This window comes from Symphalangus syndactylus, chromosome 16 (assembly GCF_028878055.3).
Source record: "Symphalangus syndactylus isolate Jambi chromosome 16, NHGRI_mSymSyn1-v2.1_pri, whole genome shotgun sequence".
Lineage (NCBI taxonomy): Eukaryota > Metazoa > Chordata > Mammalia > Primates > Hylobatidae > Symphalangus > Symphalangus syndactylus.
Window position 1 is genome coordinate 81,322,594 of NC_072438.2, and position 16,506 is coordinate 81,339,099.

At 38.0% G+C, this 16,506-nt stretch overlaps 1 protein-coding gene across 5 annotated transcripts in view; it reads left to right on the forward strand.

Annotated features, from left to right (window-relative positions):
* The window catches only part of CDH12 (cadherin 12), a 1,055,333-nt gene that overhangs the window by 732,209 nt on the left and 306,618 nt on the right, over positions 1-16,506 (forward strand). The window lies entirely within an intron of this gene.

Genomic DNA, 16,506 nt, shown 5'->3' on the forward strand with positions numbered 1-16,506 from the left:
TCTTATTATTTATTTATTTATTCATTCATTTATTGGAGACGGAGTCTCGCTCTGTTGCCCAGGCTGGAATGCAGTAATGTGATGTCGGCTCACTGCAACCTACACCTCCCGGGTTCAAGCGATTCTCCTGCCTCAGCCTCCCAGGTAGCTGGGACTACAGGTGACCACCACCACGCCTAGCTATTTTTTGTATTTTTAGTAGAGACAGGGTTTCACCGTGTTGGTCAGGCTGGTCTTGAACTCCTGACCTCAGATGATCCCTCGCCTCGGCCTCCCAAAGTGCTGGGATAACAGGTGTGAGCCACCACGCCCTGCCAGGGGATTACATTTTCAACAAATGCTTTTTGCAGGACACATTCAAACCATCACACTACTTTTTCAAAGCACCCAGGAACCATTATTTGAGAACCTGTATCTCGGTTACAAAAAATAAATGCTGGTAAAGGATGGAGAAAGCTTTCTGGACGTCATAACGTCTTATTACCTCAGTGGATTCCAAAGTTGATTTTTAAACACTTCATATATTAGGGAAAAAAATTAAACAAACATAACAGTTTTAAAAATGAGGAAAGTCTGACGCTGATGTCCAATTATCAGTGACTTTGTAAATATATATTTTCACATCACCTCTCTAAAGATACTGTTAAAAGAATCTTCAGATTTTAGGGGTCAGCAATCTATGGCCCCTAGTCAAATCCAGGTCATTGCCTGATTTTGTAAATATGGCACTATTGGAACATAGTTATACCCATTTGGTTACATATTGGTTATGACTTCTTGTGAGCTACAATGGCAGAGTTGAATAGTTGCAACAGAGACCTTAAGCTCCACAAAGCCTAAAATGTATACAATTTGGTCTTTCTCAGAAGTTTGCCAATACCTGAATTATAACATTAGTAGAAATCTGTATCCCAGTTTTCTCATCTGCAGTTTATAAATTTCCTCACTTGTATCACATTTTCTTGGAAATAATATTTTCTACTTCTTTTAATTTATAAAATTAAAAACAATGGAGCAAGTGGTTTTCTTATGCTATGTGTTTTCTCATAGATCTTAATTTTTGAGTTTTCTTTTAATTTTCTTCATTTGTCTTTAGTGTTCCTTATTAAGATGGAAAATACTTCTATGCAGACTTGAAGCCTAAGATAAAACTGGCTATGGTCCACAAGAATTCTGGAAGCAATACACTTCCCATTTTCTGGGAAAATGAAATAGTCATCATTCTCAGTAAACTATCGCAAGGACAAAAAACCAAACACAGCATGTTCTCACTCATAGGTGGGAATTGAACAATGAGAACTCATGGACACAGGAAGGAGAACATCACACTCCGGGGACTGTTGTGGGGTGGGGGGAGGGGGGAGGGACAGCATTAGGAGATATACCTAATGCTAAATGACGAGTTAATGGGTGCAGGAAATCAACATGGCACATGGATACATATGTAACAAACCTGCACATTGTGCACATGTACCCTAAAACCTAAAGTATAATAAAAAAAAAATGAAAAAAAAAATGAAAAATCAAGAACCAAGAAAAAAAAAAAGAAAAGAAAATGAAATAGTCATTGTTGCATTCTAAGTTGTCTGCTGAGACCCAGATCTTAAGAAAGTTTTGGAAATATGTAAAAGAAAGAGAAGAAGAAAAACAGTTGTGTTCTATAATATTGCAAATATATTATAAATTTCCCATAACAATACATATAAACATACAATACATACATACCGGGAGTACATGATCAGTCTTTTAAATATGGGAATAAAATGTTCAAATAATTACTTCCACCTCATTTTTAATATCTGTATGGATATAAAATTGTGTGAATTTTGTTCAGTAAGAGTCTCAGAGTCTAAAATTGTTCCTAGATAATATGAGGTGCCCAATATTTGCATGCTGAAGAAGTGAGCAAAGTTCTGGGCATTAATATAAGTAATTTTATTTTCTTTGTGCATCACATTTGCAAATTTTTACATAGAGGTAATATTTGGTTTTTGTAATAAAAATAGTGATTTCAATGCATAACACGTGTGATTTTATAATTTAGAAATAATACTCTATTGTAAAATAATACAGCAAAAGAAACCAAGAACAAATTTCATATAAGGCAGCTGATACCTTGGTAAATAATGGACATAACTCATCTGGTTGAATGAGTTCTAAATAAAACATATTTTAATAAGTGAAATTATTGAGTAGTTCCCAAAATAAGAAAACCCATTTATATCCCCAGTGGTATATGAAATTCAGGAGGACCACAATATGCAGGGTGATTTTAACAAATCAATAGTGTAATGCAGTAATTTATAATTTAACTAAATATATTATTTAAAGTAGAATGGGTTATCTAAATAAAAGTGTGTGCGTGTGTGTGTCTAATGTATGGCATATAGTAGATAAAGGAGCCATAGTGACACCGGTAAGATTTTATGGAGAGTAATAGGATTGTTTTTCAGATTCACATTTGAAGCTTCATAATTAGACACATCAAGAGTTAAACTTAATATCAAAATGTGAGGTAAATTCTAAGGACAAAAGTGTCTTGTGAGTCTTGTGTGATCTTGTTATTGCCTGGAATTATGGAATTAGAGCATATTTGCTGCTTACTAAATGTTTCTCTTTTGCTTAATTGTATTTCCTTCCTTTTTGTCACCTCCTACTATTTTTCTATTTGAAAAATTAAAATTCAGTCTCTACACACAGTCCTCAATATATCTCTCACTATCCCTCCAATAAATTATAAGGAAAACTTCTCTAGTGTTTAAGGTTTGGAATCAGGGATGCATATATTTTTAAAGACTGGTTAATAAATACAGTATTTTTTTTTTATCTGAAACAGAGACAATATTTTCTTGGTTTTTAGAAATTCAGTTGATAGCTTTGTAGTTCCTGTCTTCTTATATGAATAAGAAAAATAAAACAAAATAGTAGTAAAGTGTTGGGACGGCGAAAAGTTTGGAGGATGGTATGGAGAGATAATGGGCGATCTTTCTCAGGGCTGCTTCGAGCGGGATTAGGGGTGGTGTGGGAACCTAGAGTGGGAGAGATTAAACTGAAGGAAGATTTTGTGGTAAGGGGTGATATTGTGGGGTTGTTAGAAGAAAGATTTGTCATTTAGAATTATTGGTGATGGCCTGGATACAATTTTGTATGAATTGAAAAACTAAACGGAATAAGAGGAGAAAAACAGGTATTAAAGGACTAAGAATTGGGAGGACCTAGGACATCTTATTAGAGAGTGCCTAAGGAGATTCAGCATAGTCCTGCCAGCAAAGATTATTTACTTACTTCAAAAGTTAAGAATGGCAGTTTGGGGATAGCACCAGGAGATATCAGCTGTGATGGCTTGGAGAAACAGTGTAAACCAGCAGTGTAAACAAGAGCAGGGCATGTATGAGTAGTTGAAAACGGTGAATAGGAGTATGACTATACAGAAGATAGTAGGGATGACAAGCTTTTTGGGGCACAGTCTAAGTTGGTCTGGTGTCTGGAATGAGACTGGGGCCTAAAAAAAAGGAGTGTCCATACAGGAGCTTAAATGGGCTGTACCTTGTAGCATTCCAAGGACAGGCTTGAATTCTGAACAGGGAAAGTGGTAAAAGTATTGTCTAGTCCTTTTTAAGTTGGTGGCTGAGCTTGGTGAGGTGTGCTTTTAAAAGACCATTAGTCTGTTCTACCTTTCCTGAAGATTGAGTATGGTAAGTGATATGAAGGTTCCACTGAATACTAAGAGCCTGAGAAACGCTTGGTTGATTTGACTAGTAAAGGCTGGTCTGTTTTCAGACCGTATAGAGGTGGGAAGGCCAAACCAAGGAATTATATCTGACAGAAGGGAAGAAATGACAGTGGTGGCCTTCTCAGACCCTGTAGGAAAGGCCTCTACTTATCCAGTAAAAGTGTCTACCTAGACTAAGAGATATTTTAGTTTTCTGACTTGGGTCATGTTGAGTAAAGCTAATTTGCCAGTCCTGGGCAGGGGCAAATCCCTGAGCTTGATGTGTAGGGAAGGGAGGGGGCCTGAATAATCCTTGAGGAGTAGTAGAATAGCAGATGGAACACTGAGAAGTTATTTCTTTGAGGATAGATTTCTACAATGGAAAGTAAATGAGGTTCTAAGAGGCGGGCTAGTGGCTTGTACTATAGCATAGCCTGCCTTTGCTGGTGTGTGACAATTAGGCCTGGTGGAACTGCCATCAATAAATCAAGCGTGATCAGGGTGAGGAACAGGAAAGAAGGAAATATGGGGAAATGGGGTGAATGTCAGGTGGATCAGAGAGATACAGTCATGGGGGTCAGGTGTTCTATCAGGAATAATGTGGGAGACCAGACTGAAGTCCGGGCCACGAACAATTGTAATTGTGGGAGACTCAACAAAGAGTGAGTACAGCTGAAGGAGCTGGGGAGCAGAAAGTATATGCGTCAGGTGGGAGGAAGAAAATAGATTTTGAAAGTTATGAGAACTATAGTGAGTTGAGCATAGTTTGTGATTTTTAGGGCCTCTAAAAGTATTAAAGCAGTGGCAGCCGCTGCATGCAGACATGAGGGCTAGGCTAAAACAGTAAGGTCAAGTTGTTTGGACAGAAAGGCTACAGGGTGTGGCCCTGGCTCTTGTATAAGAATTCTGACTGCACTAACCATGCCTAGGAAGGAAAGGAGTTGTTTTGTAGAAGGGATTGAGTTTTGGGAGATTAGTCGGACACGAGCAGCAGGGAGAGCACATGTGTTTTTTATGAGAATTATGCTGAGATAGGTAACAGATGAGGAAGAAATTTGGGCTTGACTGAAGTAATGGGGGCTGTCTGTGAAGACTTGCAGCAGTACAACCCAGGTAATTTGCTGAGCCTGATGGGTGTCAGGGTCAGTCCAAGTGAAAGCGAAGAGAGGCTGGGATGAAGGGTGCAAAGGAATAGTAAAGAAAGCATGTTTGAGATCTAGAACAGAATAATGGATTGTGGAGGGAGGTATTGGGGATTGGAGAGTATATGGGTTTGGCACCACGGGGTGGATAGGCAAAATAATTTGGTTGATAAGGCGCAGATGTTGAACTAACCTGTAAGCCTTGTCTGGTTTTAGGACAGGTGAAATGGGGGAATTTTAAGGGGAGTTTATAGGCTTTAAAAGCCCATGCTGTAGCAGGTGAGTGATAACAGGCTTTAATCTTTTTAAAGCGTGCTGTGGGATGGGATATCGGCATTGAGCAGGGTAAGTGTGATTAGGTTGTAATGGGATGGTAAGGGGTGCATGATCCGTCGCTAAGGGGGGAGTAGAGGTGTCGTATACTTGTGGGTTAAGGTGGGGAGATACAAGGGGAGGATGTGAAGGAGGCTTTGAACTGGGGGAAAAGGCAGCAATGAGGTGTGGCTATAGCCCAAGAATAGTTAGGGAAGCAGATAATTTAGTTAAAGTGTCTTGGCCTAATAGGGGAACTGGGCAGGTAGGGATAACTAAAAAGGAGTGCTTAAAAGAGTATTGTCTAAGTTGGCACTAGAGTTGGGGAGTTTTAAGCGGTTTAGAAGCCTGGCCGTCAATACCTACAACAGTTATGGAGGCAAGGGAAACAGGCCCTTGAAAAGAAGGTAAAGTGGAGTGGGTAGCCTCCGTATTGATTAAGAAGGGGACGGACTTTCTACTGTGAGAGTTACCCAAAGCTCAGCGTCTGTGATGGTCTAGGGGGCTTCTGAGGTGATCAGGCAATGTCAGTCTTCAGCCACTAAGCTGAGAAGATCTAGGAAGGAGTCAGTCAGAGAGCCTTGGGCCAGAGTTCCAGAGGCTCTGGGAGTGGCTGCCAGGTGAGTTGAACAGTCTGATTTTCAGTGGAGTCCTGCACAGATGAGACACGGCTTAGGAGGACTCCTGGGCTGCGGGCATTCTTTGGCCTGGTGGCCAGATTTCTGGCACTTGTAGCAAGCTCCTGGGGGAGGAGGTTCTGGAGGAATCTCTGGCAGTTGCAGTTCAGGCATTTGGAGTTCTTGTGTGCTGGAGATGTGGCTGGGGTTTGTCTCACAGTGGAGGCAAGGAATTGCAACTCCGAAATACGTTGCTACTTGGCTGCCTCTACTCTATTATTGTACACCTTGAAGGTGAGGTTAATTAAGTCCTGTTGTGGGGTTTGAGGGCCGCAATTTAGTTTTTGGAGCTTTATTTAATGTTGGGAGTAGATTGGGTAATAAAATAAAATGTATATTGAGAATAAGACAGCTTTTTGAGCTTTTAGGGTCTAGGGCTGTAAAGCGTCTCAGGGTTGCTGCTAAAGGGGCCATGAACTGGGCTGGGTTTTTTATATTTGATGAAAAAGAGCCTAAACACTGACTGATTTGGGAGAGGTCGGATAAAGAAAAAGGAGCATTAACCTTGACTATGCCTTAAGCTCCAGCCACCTTTTTAAGAGGAAATTGCTGGGCAGGTGGGGGAGGGCTAGTCGTGGAAAGAAACTGTAAGCCAGACTGGGTGTGAGAAGGGAAGGTGATAAAAGGATTATGTACCGAAATTTTTTTTTCTGCAGTTGATTTTTACTGTAATTATATCATAGTTGAAGAAGGTATGTTGTAAAATTTTAATCTTGGTTATTTCTTCTTCCAGATCAAATCTAGTGTTGAGCTCCTCTAGTAAATGTTTTCATTTCTGTTATCGTATTTTTCATCTCCATAATTGCCATGTGGCTTTTCAAAAGTAAATTCTCTTTTTAATAACATTTTCTATTTGATGAGATATTATCAACTATCTTCCTTCCTTTAATTCTTTATGCATGGTTGTATTTGGTTCTTTCGAGATGTTTATAATGTTACTTTGACATCTTTGCTTGCCAAGTCCGGTGTCTGGGCTTCTTCAATGACTAGTTTCTCTGATTTCCCCCCCGGTGTGTGGATCCCATTTTTCTATTTCTTTGCATGTTTTAAAATTGTGGAAAATTGACTTTATAAATAATATATTCTACCAGTTCTAGTTATTGAACCACCATTCCCCTTCCTGGGGGTTGTTGTTGTTTGCTTGGTCATTTTTCTTTTTAGTTAATTGGAGAACTCATTTCGTGAAATCTTTTACCCCCACAGTTTTCAGCCTCTGCCTGCTCAGAATTTTTCTGTTTTCTATCTTTAATCATGGCCACATATGACATTGTCTAATGTCAGTGTAAACAACCTGCTGGTCAATGGCTGTTTTTAAGCCCCCTTAGCCAGTTAGATTTTTACTTTTTACCATTGTACTGCTGCATCTGAGTCAGAGTAGCATGTTGTTCAGTTGGTATTTGGTATGAAGTTGCATTTAAGCCCTTTGTGCAGGTGGGGCTCCTGCCACATCAAAAGTTTTATGTTTACCTTGGGGTATACTTTCACATCTGCCCCTTGCCATGCAGTGATTGGTAGTAAGAAAGTAAAGCTTAGTGTGTATGAATTACTTTACCAATCCCCAGAGAGTTGATCGTGGTCCCATGAGAGCTCTTCTTGATTGTCCCTTTGTGTGTATCACAGAGCCACCAACTTCCTCATAATTGCTACCTGCCGGATTTTTACTACTTTCAACATCAGACAAGGAGTTTACTCTCTGTCCAAATAAAGTATGTCCCCTGAGACAAAGCTGTAGAGCCCTTTGTCCTTTTGGCCTCTGTCACCCCTGAGAGGTATGCCTATACCAATGCAACAAAACGGGCAGTTGGGACCCTCATACCCTCTAGTGATACCTTCCCTCTTTAAGGGGGCATTGGTGGTGGTGGTGGCGGCGGGTGGGGGGGGATTGCAGCCCTTGGTCTTCTCATTTACCCCTACTAATGTGGAACTTCTGCTCTACAAGAGACCTAAGGAAAAGAGAGGAGGTGCCAGTATGCTTGACTTGGTGGGTCTGAAATAGGGCTTTTATCCTCTGAGAGGGGCTGGGGAAAAGGATGTCTAGTTCTCTCTTCCATACCTACTAGAAATAGTGTTTCTGCAACTCAGGACTGGCAAGAGGATGAGAAACACAGCTGGCAATGAGTGTTATTTTGTTTGCTGAATACACTTAAGACCATTTCTAGGGACTTTAAATGATAATTATTAAATAATTTTCTCAGTGAACTTGCTGCTTTGCTATGTAGAATTTCAGCATAACTCTTTGCTCTGCTATTCCAGAAGCACTGCATCCTACTTTTAAATTTCACTCTCAGAATGCACCTATCATCATTTTTTAAATTCAGTCCCAATTAACTACATAAAATTGGGAATTCAGGAAGACCACACAGGAGTATGATAGAGTTTAAGTGCCTTCAGACAATTCTGATGGTATTACTACAACTGGAATTTTCTCCAAACTTACTCTGAGCTGATTTTCTGAGCAGCTCGCCATCAATCCCCAGTGGGTAGCTTCCTGGAAATTTTCTTAAATCTATCCCTGCGGGAGCATTTTCCATTATTTTGTTGATACAGAATTTGAATGCAATTTGAAAATTCAAAGTATTTTCCATCATAGTTATCCTTCTTCAACACATTGTTAAATAATCAAAATGGAGATCTCCTTGAATTTTTATGCAGATTTCTACACATTACAAAGCAATGTCTAAATAGGACTCAAATTCTTTTTTTCCCATTTGTTTTTTCTTTTTTTTTTTTTTTGAGACAAAGTCTCACTGTGTCACCCAGGCTGCAGTGCAGTGGCATGATCTCGGTGCACTGCAACCTTTGCTTTCTGGGTTCAGGCAATTCTCCTGCCTCAGCCTCCCAAGCAGCTGGGACTACAGGCGTGTGCCACCACACCCAGCACATTTTTTTGTATTTTTTAGTAGAGACAGGGTTTTCACCATGTTGGCCAGGCTGGTCTCAGATCTGCTTGCCTCGGCTGCCCAAAGTATTGGGATTACAGGCACGAGCCACCATGCCCAGCCTTTTTTCCCCAATCTTGTCACATTACTTCTTGTAAATTTGTTCAGTGTCTGACACAAAGTAGATTGTACCTTATTTTAGCCATAACTGAGTCCCAGTTTCCCCTCTTCTATACATCTTATATTAGGATAGTATACGCCTTACAGGTGAATAGCGAATATTGATACATTATTATCTAAAGTCCCTGTTTTCTTCAGGTTTCCTTAATTATTACCTATGATTATTTTAATATTCCAGGATCCCCTCCATTGCATTTAGTTGTCCTCTCTGCTTAGGCTCCTCTTGGCTTTGACAGTTTTTCAGATTTTTCTTATTTTCAGCGACTTTCACCATTTGAGAAGTACTGGTGAGGCATTTTATAAGACATCTCTCAACTGAGACTTGTCTTATGATTAGAATGGGGTTATGGATTTTTGGGTGAAAGACCACAGATGTAAATTATCAATTTCAGAATACACTGTCAAGGGTTTTCAAACAATGCAGTTAAAATCACACCACAAAAATAAAGATGTGATCGAATTTCTTTTCTCCTTAAATAGAGAGATTCTGTCTCTTGCCATAAAGTACTGGAAAGATGTCCCATGTTGAGTTTCTTTTTTTTTTTTACATTTTTTTTTTTTTCTTGGCTTGTAGGAGATACCAGTAGCAGCCATTTTCATTTCAGTTAAACCAGTAACAGCCACTTTCATTTCAGTTAAAATTAGGGCCAGGCGTGGTGGCTCACGCCTGTAATCCCAGCACTTTGGGGGGCCAAGGAGGGTGGATCACAAGGTCAGGAGTTCAATGCCAGCCTGGCCAAGATACTAAAAATGCAAAATAAATAAATAAATAAATTAGTGGGGCTTGTTGGCGTGCGCCTGTAATCCCAGCTACTCAGGAGGCTGAGGCAGAGAATTGCTTAAATCCGGGAGGCAGAGGTTGCAATGAAACGAGATCGCGCCGCTGCACTCCAGCCCGGGTGACAGAGTGAGACTCCGTCTCAAAAAATAATAATAATAATAATAAATAAATATATAAATAAAATTCAAATAGCGTATTTTGGCTTCCTAACATACTTGTGATGTAGAGAGTATAATCTGGACAAGCCAGAGAGGCAGGATTAATGAACCCCATAAATTAAGATCATTGAGTAATAATCACCTACAGGCACCTCTGTTTTACTGATAAGAATTAGCAGAGATTGGTTTAGTATGTCTGCTTCTCAGCAGGCAGTCTATAAAACAAAAGAGTAAGTGTTAAGGGTTTGCTATACCAGAGACAGAGTCATACTTTCTTTTGGGATAGGTTTAACTGGAACCAAAAGAGCTGCATTAGGGATGTATGTTCATTCCCAAGGCTTTTCAAAAAGTACCATGTTTTCCTGAACAAAGCTTAAAATTTGCATAACAATGCCTGTTGAAACCTTCAAATAATTTTCCTGGGAGTCATATTCTTAAACTATCAGATTTGCTTGAAGTCTTTAAATATTTACTGATTATAATGCATTTCATACAATAGGAAGCAGAAAGCTTAATTTATGAAGTTAAGTCAAATAAAATAATGTTTTCAAGGTGAAGAATAACATTAAAAAATATAAAGCATATAGTTGACATTTTAATATTTTTTGGATTATGTAAGTTATGCTGCCATTGATTTTTTTTAATAATACAGAAAATAAAGCCTTCCCTTATATTGTTCAATGGGGATCACTTTTGATTACTATTTCAAATTAAAAGGCCACTTATTCACAAGAGGAGGTGGGGGAGGTTGTATTATTTTCCTTTTAAATTTTAAGAAGTGCCCTTGAAAAATTACTCCATAGAATATTAATTTAAAATAGACCACAAGCATAGTCACCATTAAAGAGTTCTCCAATATGCAGTTAGTATTAGAATGCTACCCATAATAGAGAACCCCTTTTAATAATTAACAAATCTTTCAGCTTAATAAGTTGTCCCTGACAAAGAGAACCCTTTCAATGTAATTTATATTGAAAATATTTGCCCTTTTTCAGGAGTTATTCTTAAAAGCAAACACACTCAATTTAAATAAATAACTAGGGAAACCACAGCCTTTGTATATCTTTCAGCTTTGGAGGCACACTTCAAGGAAGTGTTACTGTCAGTGAGTATTTCACAACTAAATATCTGCTGCTTTGCTGTATGACCATTTAAAAAAAAAAAAAAATCCCTCCTGCTAAAAGGGATGTTGGGCTCCAGAGAGTCATCATCAGGGTTAAGAAGTCTTTGAAAAGTCACTCTGCCTCTACAAAAGATGAGGAAGCATAGAAAAATATAAATATTTTATCACTGTACCTGAACAGGTATATGGAATAAAACATACTTCTGATGATGTCCTTTGTAGCAAATCTGTTTTCCTTAAGGTTCGCATGTTTCCATAGGGTGCTGACCTCACAGAATAAGCTTTCTATTCTTGCTTTTATAACAACACCATTGGTGCTGGGGCAAGTATACCCAGGTTGATGGCTTGATATAGTTTTTCCTTGTAATTTAGCCTGTGTTTCATGCCTGGGGGAGTTGTTTCCCTCTCACTTAAGAACTGGAGTCCTTCAATCTCCTTGCATTATTATTGTTGTGATATAGCACTTTAAAAGCTCCCTGGCTGACAACCATGGCCAGAGTATGGGATCTGCTGGGAGCAGCATCCTGTACTGAAAATAACATTGGTTCATCTGTTCACTGAAGGACTGTAGTGTTATAGAGACTTGAAATAGATTTTAGGATTATAAAACAATGACAGGAGTTAGGAAATGCACTCTCACACATGTTCTCATTGAGGGATGAGATTAAAAAATATTTACTTAGTCATATTTATTAGATAGCTCCACAAATAAAAGACCATTGTTGATTGTGTCCCCACAGTTCAAACGCTACTTGATAGTTACTTAGCATAAAACTATGCTGTGAGTTCATTTAAAATGATACTTCAGATATATCTTGTTCCAAAGCCAATATGTTTATTAATCCATTAAATATTTATTTTTAATAATATCAATGCCAGAAGCAATCCTCAATTGTAGAATTTTCAAGTAGGTCAGACAGGCTGCCATCTCATCTATCGGACCCCAGACCTACATGTACAGTTAAAGCTCACTAGGAAGAGCTCCCTGGAACAGTTGGAAACTCTCATATCCTCTTTTCTGTACAACAGCTACTTCTTATCACTCAACCTGGCGACCTGATGGGCTGTTGGAGCACTTTCTGAATTTTCAGTCACTATGCAATCGTGTGAGAACACTGACCGTGTCTATTATTTCCTTCCTCTGCCTAAAATTATGTCCTTCACAGATCTTTGTGGGTGGAAAGCTGGGAGTCTTGGATCTCTGGACTTCAGAGGAACTATATTGACCTGATAGCTTAAATCTCCTAATTTTACAAAAGAGCTAAATGAGTCTGAAAGCTTAAGCTGCCCAGTATTGAAACACCTGCTTAGGTTTCGAAAAATAACTTGAAACTCAAGTTTGCGGGCACATATTCCTTCTTTTACTAGGATTGGAAACCCCTGAGGTTTTGTGTATTTTTACATCTATTAACAGAGGGGCAACACAGTAGAGGATCCAAGAGTATGAGCTCTGTAGTCAGACTGCCCAGATTCAAGCCTACCTGCTATGTACTAATATATAGATCATGGTCAAGTTATTTAACATCTCTGTTCCTCCATTTCTTCTGTCAAATGGGTGTAATAATACCACCTCCTTTACAGGGCTGTTATATAGGCATAGAACATACAACACTATGTAGAATGTTGTAAGTTTTCAATAAAGGTTAGCTATTACCATTCAATGAATTCAAACTCAATTCATTCGAACTTAACAAAGTTGTACTTGGTGCCTACCATTTGCCAGGTAATAATGTAGACCCCAGAAACAGAATGGCTGATAAAATAGGCATCATTACTCCTCTCTAGCTTCTCTTTACTCCACCACTCCACTCAGAAAAGAGTAAACAAATAATCACATGAGTAAACTTCTAATATAAATTACTGTTATTAATATGAATTAAAACTAAGGAGTTTGGACTCAGGAAAGGAAGAGAATGGCAAGGGTTGAGCATGCAGAGGTTGATTATGCAGGCCTTGTTAAATTCATACATGTCATATTAAAGTTCTGGATTTTAATATGTGCAAGGAGAAAGTTGTATGTTTTTAATTACAGGTGCATCTGCTAAGTGTGATATGCAAGTTTTTTAAAAGCTTTGCATTCTGCAAAATTCATATTAAAATAACAGGGCTCATAGAAAAAGAAAGATATGTGCAGATCCCCAAAACTTATGCAATCGCCACTAGCAATCACCATCCCAATGAAAATATCAGCAAAAATAAACTATTGCTAAATAAATATCTAGTAAACATAAAATTCTACTCTTAAAAAAGAAGGTAATTTGATAACATGGATACAAGTAAAGTTCAGCCTACTTTGAGACAGAAATGCATAAAAATCTGGAAGAAACACAGCACAGTATGATAGAATTTGTGTCCAACAAGAGCCAAAGTAAGAACAGAATGTGGGCCTGAGGGAAATGGGCATCATGTTCTACATTGCACTCCTCTGTGGCTCCAGTTAACTTTAGCTTTATTACCATAGTTTGCATTTAGCTGCTGTTGTTTCTTGGTGCAAACTGTTTGTGTTGGTGAATTGGCTTATGAAACAACACACAGTAGTCACCCCTTATCCGGCGTCATTTTCCATTGTTTCAGTAACCAGTGATCAACTGCAGTCCAAAAATATTAAATAGAAACCTACAGAAATAAACTATTTATAAGGCTTAAACTGTGCACCATTTAGAGTAGCATGATGAAACTTCGCAGCATATACTTCTGTCCCACCTGGAATGTGTATTGTGTTTTGTGCAGCGGGTTCAAGAGGTAGACACTCCCTACCCATGAGTCACTTAGCCTTCTTGGTTAGCAGACTGTCACAGTATCGAGTGCTTATGTTCAAGAAAGCCTTAGGTTACTTAATAATGGCCCTAAAGTGCAAGAATAGTGATGCTGGCAACTTGGATATGCCAAAGAGAAGCCATAAAGTGTGCCCTTTATATGAAAAGGTGAAAGTTTTCTACTTAATAAGGAAAGAAAATAAATCATATGCTGAGGTTGCTATGGTAAGGATAAACGTCTCCATGAAATTGTGAAGAACGAAAAAGAAATCCCTTCTAGTTTTGCTGTCCCACCTACCAAAACTTCAAAAGTTACAGTCCCATGATATGTGCTTAGTTAAGATGGAAAAAGTATGAAATTTGTGGAGGGAAGACATAAACAGAGATGTGTTCTGATTGACGGATAACAGCTTCGGTACTATCCTTGGTTTCAGGAATTTCCTGGGGGTTTTGGAACATATTCTTCACGAATAAATGGGGACTACTGCACTTTGCATGTTAAATTTATGTTTCTCTCTAATTACCAATCACTTATTCACTAATTTCTCCACACTATAGACACATATTCTAGCACAACCGACAGATGGAAAGTGATGTTGAGTGGGTGAAAACTTCTACAAGATTACTCTGGTAGGGAGCCACAGCTCAGATTTTAGACACCTTTGACTTCTAAGGGAAAAGGAGAATTTGGGCCAGACTGGCAGCAATGATGCTGAATGTCATCATATGTCCAACCTCAAAAATCTCTAATGTACAATAAAAAGACATTTGTCTTGAGAGATGACCTTAGATGTCAGTGTTCTCTAAGGTCTGAGTATTGATACTTCACATCCCCAGAATAGTGAAAGAGAAGGTTTAAGAGAACAGGAAGGCAGAAATGCAACCTAATGGCATATTCTAGAATACATTTGGGAAGTCAGAGTTTCTGTCACCCACTTTTCTCCTTATATTTCTCTCCCAATCTGAACTGATATGCTTGGAATAGGATTGGTATGAGTATGGGATGAAACATGGAAGAAACAAAAAATTCAAGAAATTAATACACCTTGGAGTTTAACCCTAGCAATTTAAACTTAAAAATAAATGAGAAAAAGATACATTACCATGCTTACACGTTATGGAAATAGATGCAAAAGGTTCTCTGATTTTCTAACATATTTTTACCACAAATATGATGCAGTTCATGTTAGATATTTTACTTTAAATGTTAAGAATAAATTGCTTAAATAGAAATCACAGTTTGTGATTCAAACTGTATTGTCTAAATCAGTGCTGTCCAATTGAAAATAATTCAAAATGTAAATGTGAGTTGTATATCAAATTTTAATTTTCTAGTAAGCACATTAAAAAATTGGAAAGAGGCCGAGCGAGGTGGCTCACGCCTGTAATCCCAGCACTTTGGGAGGCAGCGGATCATGAGGTCAGGAGATCAAGATCATCCTGGCCAACACAGTGAAACCTCGTCTCTACTAAAAATACGAAAAAAGTAGCCAGGTGTGGTGGCAGGCGTCTATAGTCCCAGCTACTAGAAGGCTGAGGCAGAAGAATCGCTTGAACCCAGGAGGTGGAGATTGCAATGAGCTGAGGTTATGCCACTGCACTCTAGCCTGGGAGACAGAGCAAGACTCCATCAAAAAAAAAGAAAGCAAAATTAATTTTAATAATGTGTATTTATCCTAACATATCCAAAATATCATGTCAAGTAATAAAAAAAGATGTGATATCTTCTTATTTTTTGTACTGTCTTTGAAATTCAACATATAATTTAAAAGTAGAGCACATCATGATCCCAAATTGCCAATTTTTAACTAAAAAGGCACATATGACTAGAGATTTCCATACTGGACAAGACAGATCTAACTTAACTTTTTATAAATATTATTTTGTCAGAATGAAAAGATGCAAAAAAAGACAACTTATGGTTTTGTCAATGTCTAACAGCTACAGTTACACTCTTATAAAGAAGAAAAAAAATATCTGGTTTTATTTTTATTTTTTTTTTTTAGGTTTGCCCTATAAAATACTCTCAGAGTATAACTTTTGGATACTCCCCAGCTCACATCTTATCTCAAGTATGGTGAATTACTACTTCCACATTTAATGTTTAAATTTCAATATTTATAAAGAACTCATTAAACATTTTTATTACATTACACATAAGTGAATACACATTGTTCTGAATTGCAGCTGACTAATTGACAAAAATGCGATGTTTTATAGACATTTAATTAAACATGCATTGATTTTGATTTTAGTTCTCTTGTTTTGGAAGCATTATGTATATTTTCTGGCTTCCAACATTTTTGGCCCTTGGAAACCTTATATGCTCGAAGCACTGTGACCCTAGTGCCAAATGCATAAAATCATCCTTGTTCTAGAGCCACATTTCATCATCCCTGCTTAGAAAATATAGGAATGCTTTTATTCCTTTAGACCTCAGTGCAATTATCACCTACAACAGGCTTTTGCTAACTTGGGTTTTACCCTCAGGATATTCTTGTTTGCTTTTTTATTTTTTTTTTTTTCCATTCACATAATCTGCCCTCAGTTATTTATTTGACTATTTTTTGTTTGTGATTTTAGGGAGGCAAAGATTGTGTCTGTTTTTTTATCTACCACATAATTAAAGACAGTGTATTATAGACACTCAATGAATATTAGATAAGTGAATTTAAAAATACTTGTTACAAGAAAAAGCTCAAAGGTCATTTTACCTAAATGCAGAGTAAAAGCTGTGCATCTGGTAGGGATCCAGCTTTTCTCTGAGCTACACAACTTCTATAAAG